Raw genomic sequence first — 7,720 nt, 5'->3', positions numbered from 1 at the left:
AATAATCATAATATTAATGAGAATAATAATATTTCTCCTAACAGCCATCCTAACACTAACAACACTCATTATCCCCTCCAAAATACTCCTCATACAATCATTGTCCCACCATTTGTTGAACACTATGAACAAAATTCAAACTATTTAACTAATACAAATCAGCAACTTTTTTTTTTTTTTTTTTTACAAAGGCATCACCACATTATCAAGGCCCAGAGGCCACTCAAGGATAAGAGTTAAAGAGTGTACAGTAGAAATTGGTCAATATAGTAATCATTAGTAATGAAAATTTGGTAAATTTAATAACTTATATGGAACGGCTCATCAAGAACTTATTTACTTTAGACTTGAACACAACCATATTGTAGTCAGCCGGAAAGCAGGAAAACGGAAGACAATTCCACAGGCGTGCAGTTCTAAGAAAGAAGCTTTGTTCATGGAATCTACGTTTAGGTTTAGGCACAGATAAAGAGTGGGGGAAATTATTGATAGTGTTTACAGCTAGACGAGTGTTTCTTGTGAAAGTTTGGCGAGGAGGGACCATAGATTGAAGCTCAGTTGAACACTTTCCATGAAAATAACGATACATCAGAGACAAACTCGTAACATCTCTTCTGTGAGATAGAGGTTGCAAGGAGGAGAAAAGGACATCTCCTATGAGGATACGAAGTCTATTTTGAACTCTATCAAGGCAGGCCAAGTCCTTTCTAGCAGCTCCTGTCCAGATGTGGCAACAGTATTCCATCCTTGGACGTACCTGGCTCTTATATAGGTAGAGAATAGCATCAGCAGTGAGATATCTACTGGATCGATAGAAAGATCCCACCATTTTTCCAGCGGCCTTGGCAACAGATTTGATATACGTGTTCCATTTAAGATCAGGAGTAATGGTCAAGCCCAGAAGCTTGTCAAAACTTGAGGCCTCCTGAAGACGAGAGCCATTCATTTCAATTGATGACAAATGTGAATTAGAATGTTGATGATGCAAAGAGAGAAGCTTGGTTTTAGATGCATTAAAAGTAACCAGCCACTCCTTTCCCCATTGTACTACGTGCTCAAGATCAGAGGAGAGAGAATTGGAGAGAACTTGGTCGTTTACTGTCTTAGATGTGGTACCATAAATGGTAGTGTCGTCAGCATAAATGTCTACAAATGATGTAAGGATATGATTTGGAAGATCATTAATGTAGATCAGGAAAAGAGTTGGGCCTAGGATGGATCCCTGAGGGACACCGGCATTAATACTGTGAGCTTCTGATTTTTGCCCCTCAACTACTACTCTTATGAACCTATCAGAAAGAAATGATTTAATAATTGAGAAGACTTTTCCAGCTATACCATAGCTAGCGATCTTATGAAGTAAACCTTTATGCCATACCCTATCAAAGGCTTTAGATATGTCAAGAGCAATTGCCCTAGAAAGATTGGCACCGTCGAGAGATTTGCTAATCCTATGCGATATAACTGTAAGCACATCTGCTGTAGATCTAGCAGAACGGAAACCATATTGAGTGTCACTAAGAAGGTTATTTTTGTTGAGATGTTTGATTACTTCTTAATAAAGTACATACATATATCGGTGCTACTTCAACATTAAGAAAAGAATGTCAAATCACATTTCTTCTTTTAACAACCATAATTCTAATAATAACCAAGGAACTTCTCTAACCACTTTAATTAAAAAAACTTAACTGTAATAATACTCCCTTCTCAATCAAATGGACTATTATTAAAAAAGTTAAGTCTTATACTCCAGGCTCTAAGTCATGTCGCCTCTGTACAACCAAACCTATAACTATAATTACTTCCCCTCAAAGTAACAATATAATAAATTCTAAAAATGAACTGATCTCTTTCTGTAAACATAAGTCCAAATTTAATTATGACAATTTTGAAATTACATAGTTATTACTTTTACCTTTTATATAGATATAAAATATTTTTTCTTTTTTCTTTAACTCTTCGTTTTTCGACACACTTCTTAATACTTTATAATTTAATAATGCTTTATTTTAATTCTTTATCTCTTCTTTGCATAGCCGGTTTTTATCTGCATTTTCTGTTTTATTCTTTAAACTTTCCTATCTATCTAATATATCAATCTACCCACACGTTCATATCTTGTATGTATATTTACTTCAATTTTACTATATGAATTTACTTACTTTTTTTTCTGAAATTGCAGATACCGGCCATCTTCTCCCCTTAAATAATTTTTATTTTGTATTTTTATTCTTTTTTTTATATTATATTTTATATTTTATTTTTTATTATATTTTATTTATTTATTCTTTATTTTCTATTTATTTATTATATATTTATTTTTATTTCCCTTTTTTATTTTCCTTTTAATGTCGTTTAATAACTCTTGCTGACATTTTTTAAGTGATGACTTGTACATTTCAGTTGACCTATATTATTTTGCCCTATATATATTTTCACGCCTTTAACATTTCCTGTCTGGGTCGCTTTGACTTTTGTTTCCCTTTATTTTATATTTAATTTTATCATTTTTTTCCCAGATCTTTTTTATTTATAGTTATGTCTCGGAAGTAGATTGAAAAGCACATCTTATTTTTCATTTATTAATATTATTATTTTTTCCTTGTACACATGTTTGTGAATTATTCCATGGATTTCTGCCTTTGGATTATTATGGACCATCTTCTTCCAATTACGGGATTTCCTTGGATTTTACTTGTACAAATGGAAATTCTTTTAACTTTCTTGAAGTTTTACATTTGGATTTTACCGTCACTGGATTTTTTATCTTCCACCAGACTATCCATTCATGTGTAATCACCTTGCTCTTCACCATATTCCCTCTGCTTAACTTATTTTGTTTTCAAGTAAGATCTTTGACTTACTTGTTGTTTCATCAAATACTTTTGCATGCAAAATCCGATCCCGCATTTTGCTAATTCCTACCCACTGATGAGATGGAGGGTATTTCTTCGAAACTCGGCGGATTAAGGACTATCCGTTTATCTTGTTTTACCTTTTCAGATTATGTTTTTAACTCATTTCAAAGTGTTTTTTTAACATATTTTATTGACTCTTTGCTCCTCGCGATTTGTTTACAAACAAACGTTTGAGCCCTCTACGAGTAGCGGACGGATGTTTATTTAAATAGACGTTCGGACAGTTTAATTTCGGCCACCGATTCCGTAGTCAGGGGGTAGGACTGCCGACTGTCATCACGACTGTTCTAGGTTCGATCCTCGGCTTGGGAGAGGTGTTAGTCTAGCGGCACTGATGAGTTGTGAAACAACGAAACAGGTCTGTATGTCGATGACTAAAATATATTTTATAAAGCTCCCCTCTTCGGTAGAGCACTCTCGTAAATTATCTTACTCGCTACTTAATTTAGCTGAAATAATGCGAAGCTCGCGATTTGTTTACAAACAAACGTTTGAGCCCTCTACGAGTAGCGGACGGATGTTTATTTAAATAGACGTTCGGACAGTTTAATTTCGGCCACCGATTCCGTAGTCAGGGGGTAGGACTGCCGACTGTCATCACGACTGTTCTAGGTTCGATCCTCGGCTTGGGAGAGGTGTTAGTCTAGCGGCACTGATGAGTTGTGAAACAACGAAACAGGTCTGTATGTCGATGACTAAAATATATTTTATAAAGCTCCCCTCTTCGGTAGAGCACTCTCGTAAATTATCTTACTCGCTACTTAATTTAGCTGAAATAATGCGAAAATTTTTTTTTTAAATCAATCTCTCTTTTTTTCCCTCCATCTTCCCTCTTCGCTCTTCAGCACACACACACACACACACACACACACACACACACACACACACACACACACACACATATATATATATATTATCCATTCATATGTAATCACTTTTTCTTTACCATATTCCCTCTGCTTAACTGATTTTGTTTTCAAGTAAGATCTTTGACTTACTTGTTGTTTCATCAAATACTTCTGCATGCAAAATCCGATCCCGCATTTTGCTAATTCCTACCCTCTGATGAGAAGGAGAGTATTTCTTCGAAACTCCGCGGATTAAGGACTATACATTTATCTAGTGTTTCTTTTTCAGATTAAATATGTTTTTAACTCATTTCAAAGTGTTTTTAAACATATTTTATTAACTGTTTGCTCATATATATGTATATATATATTTCTTGTATATATATATATTTCTTATATATATATATTTCTTATATATATATTTCTTATATATATATATCTTATATATATATATATTTCTTATATATATATATATATATTTCTTATATATATATTTCTTATATATATATATCTTATATATATATATTTCTTATATATATATTTCTTATATATATATATATTTATATATATATATTTCTAATGTATATATATATATTTCATATATATATATATATATATATTTCTTATATATAAATTTCTTATATATATATATTTATATATATATTTCTTATATATATATATATTTCTCATATATATATATATTTCGTATAATTATATAAATTTCTTATATATATATATATATTTCTTATAATTATATATATTTCTTACATATATATATATATATTTCTTATATATACATATATTTCTTATATATATATATATAGAGAGAGAGAAAATAAAAAGGAACAAACCGTATTATGTGTTCATCAACGTTTCGTCTTTATTTTGAGACTTCCCCTGGATAAATGAGATTAGGAAACCAAAAAAATATACCAGTACAAAATATTTGAAAATGTTTCATGTGCACAGTGTGATGCAGTTCTATTTCAGAGAAAATTCCGTGCCATAATTGCCATCATAAATACGTTGGTGAAACTCAGCGTAAATCGGAAAAAAGGCTCAATGAACAGAAAAGAGATATAAACAATAGCAATTCTCTAAGTGCATTATTCTCTCATACATTGCAACATAACCACACCTTTGACTTTAAACAAGCAAAAGTAGTTAAATTTATTTCAAATAAACCGCGCCGGAGACTTCTTGAATCTGCGCTTATCGCAATTTCAAGCAATATTAAACAACGTGGAGGTTTCTATAACATAGCTTCACTAATAAGTAAACTTTTATTAAAAGAACATTATTTAACTGTGGACACAGGTTAACTTTCTCACACCATTCAACACCCCCTGTAATAATTAACACATAATCTCAATCAATAAATTACATAAAAAACTCATTTCATTTCTGTTACAAACTTATATTTGAATTTCAACAGATATATCTTTTTCCCCAATAAAAATATAAACTGGCGTTCATAGTTTTAAAATTACATTAACGAGTATATGACGTCACTAAAATTTCCTTTTCTTTAACAGCGCCAGCCCTTCCCTTCCTTTTTTGAATTTCCAACATCATTTTTCCGTTTCTCTGAAATAGAACTGCGTCACACTGTGCACGTGAAATATTGTCAAATATTTTGTACTGGTATATTTTTTTGGTTTCTTAATCTCATTCATCCAGAGGAAGTCTCAAAATAAAGACGAAACGTTGATGAACACATAATATGGTTTGTTCCTTTTTATTTTCTCTATTTTGTCGGAATACTATTTCCATTATTTCCATCATATATATATATATATATATATATATATATATATATATATTTCGTATATATACATATATTTCTTATATATACATATATTTCTTATATATATATATTTCTTATATATATGTATATATTTCTTATATATATATATATGTAATGTGCATCCAGGAGATCAGCGCCCGCGTGTTTGCGTGTTGTGTGGGTACGTGATGAGCCAGACGAGGGGAAAAGACTTACCTCGAGACCAGCTTGGCGTTACCGACCGAAAAGTCACACGAATTCTCGCAATATGCAAATTTAGCTAGCCTACAACGATGATAAAAGCGGGTGATGAAAAAGACGTGGGGAGAGCGACGATTGAGTTGGTCGGGGAATCGTGTTGCTGTTGCTTCTCATGCCGTGTGAGGATATCTTACCGTTGTTGGGTTCGGTCTGAGTAACCGTTCGCGTCCGTCTAGGCACCTTGCTAGTTGGATTCCGTGCAGAACCGGTGTATAATGGGTATTGAATTGCTGCAACATTTATAACATCTTTTCCTGAACTTACCGTGTTAAAGAGAGAGTCAGGCGCCATCTTGAATTTTTCCTTATACATCTACAGAGGGCGCGGGTAATTCTTTTTTTTTTAAAGGACTTTCCTTACACATTTTGTTACAATATATGTATATATTTTTATATATATATATATATTTCTTGTAGATATATATATATATTTCTTATATATATATATATATCTTATATATATATATATATATATATATATATATTTCTTATATATATATATATATATATCTTATATATATCTATATTTCTTATATATATATATATATATATATTTCTTATATATATATATATTTCTTATATATATATATATTTCTTATATATATATATATATATATATATTTCTTATATATATATATATATATATATATATTTCTTATATATATATATTTCTTATATATATATATATATATATATATCTTAAATATATATATTTCTTATTTCTTATATATATATATATATTTCTTATATATATATATATATTTCTTATATATATATATATATTTCTTATATATATATATATATATTTCTTATATATATATATTTCTTATATATATGTATATATATATATATCTTATATATATATATATTTCTTATATATATGTATATGCATCTATATTTCTTATATATATGTATATATATATATATATTTCTTATATATTTCTTATATATATATATTTCTTATATATATATATTTCTTATATATATATATATATATTTCTTATATATGTATATATATATATATTTTCTTATATATATATATATATTTTCCTATATATATATTTCTTATATATATATATATATATATTTCTTTTATATATTTTTTTTATATATATATATATATATTTCTTATATATATATATTTCTTATACATATATATAAATATTTCTTATAAATATATATTTTTCTTATATATATATATATTTCTTATATATATATATATTGCTTATATATATATATATATTTCTTATATATATATATATATATATATATTTCTTATATATATATATCTTATATATAAATAGTTCCGATATATATATATATATATATATATATATATATATAGTTCTTATATATACATATAGTTCTTATATATACATTTCTTATATATATACACACACATATATATTTATATATATATATATAGTTCTTGCATATATATATATATATTGTTCTTGCATATATATATATATATATATATATATAGTTCTTATATGTATATATATATGTATACAGTTCTTATATGTATATATATGTATACAGTTCTTATATATATGTATATATAGTTCTTATATATATGTATATATAGTTCTTATATATGTAGAGTTCTATATATATATATATATATGTATATAGTTTTCATATATATATATAGTTCTCATATATATATAGTTCTTATATATATAGTTCTATATATATATATGTATATAGTTTTCATATATATATATAGTTCTCATATATATATATAGTTCTTATATATATAGTTCTTATATATATATATGTATATAGTTTTCATATATATATAGTTCTCATATATATATATATATAGTTCTCATATATATATATATATATATATATATAGCTCTTATAAATATACAGTCTTTGAAGTTTTCAACCTTTAAAACT

Source organism: Euprymna scolopes, chromosome 46 (genome assembly GCF_053919585.1).
Source record: "Euprymna scolopes isolate OS-2025 chromosome 46, ASM5391958v1, whole genome shotgun sequence".
Classification (NCBI taxonomy): Eukaryota; Metazoa; Mollusca; class Cephalopoda; order Sepiida; family Sepiolidae; genus Euprymna; species Euprymna scolopes.
This window is presented reverse-complemented; position numbering follows the sequence as displayed.